The sequence below is a fragment of the Poecile atricapillus genome, chromosome Z, assembly GCF_030490865.1.
Source record: "Poecile atricapillus isolate bPoeAtr1 chromosome Z, bPoeAtr1.hap1, whole genome shotgun sequence".
In the NCBI taxonomy this organism is placed as follows: Eukaryota; Metazoa; Chordata; class Aves; order Passeriformes; family Paridae; genus Poecile; species Poecile atricapillus.
Window position 1 is genome coordinate 99,090,228 of NC_081289.1, and position 634 is coordinate 99,090,861.

Below are 634 nucleotides of genomic sequence, written 5' to 3' on the forward strand. Positions count from 1 at the left end.
TGAGACAACTGGCAAAAAACTGATGCACTTGTAAATTCCACTTGAATCTGAGAAAGAACTTTACTGTGTGGGTGACTAAGCATTGGAACAGATTGTCCAGAGAGGGTGTGAAGTCTCTCTCACGGTAGATATTCAAGAGCCACATAGACACAATCCTGTGCCAAATGTTCTGGGATGACCCTGCTTTAGCAGGGAGGTTGAACCAGATGACCCACTGTGGTCTCTACCAACTTGACACCTTCTGTATTTCTGTAACTTAAGCTTCCCTGTCAGACAGAAGACACCCAAAATCACGAGATAAGGATATTCGACACAACCGATGTTTTGGACGTATTCTGCGGGTTCGAATTTGTCTCCAAGTTGCCGACGGCCCCGTGTCTTGTCCCACGGGAGCGCCTGTGCTTTGGCAGGCTGGCAGAGGCGAACCCGGTGCCGCCGCAGCCCGAGGGAGCGGAGCCCGCCGGTGCGCCGGGCTCCTGTGGGCACCGCGGCCGGGCACCGGGACCGCGCTCCGCCCCGCCCACCCGCTGCTCTCTGGGCGCTGATTGGTTCGCGTTCCACAGGCCCCGCCACGGCCGCTCGCTGATTGGGCGCAGACGGCGGCGCTCGCCGCTCATTGGCGCAGGCGGGCGCC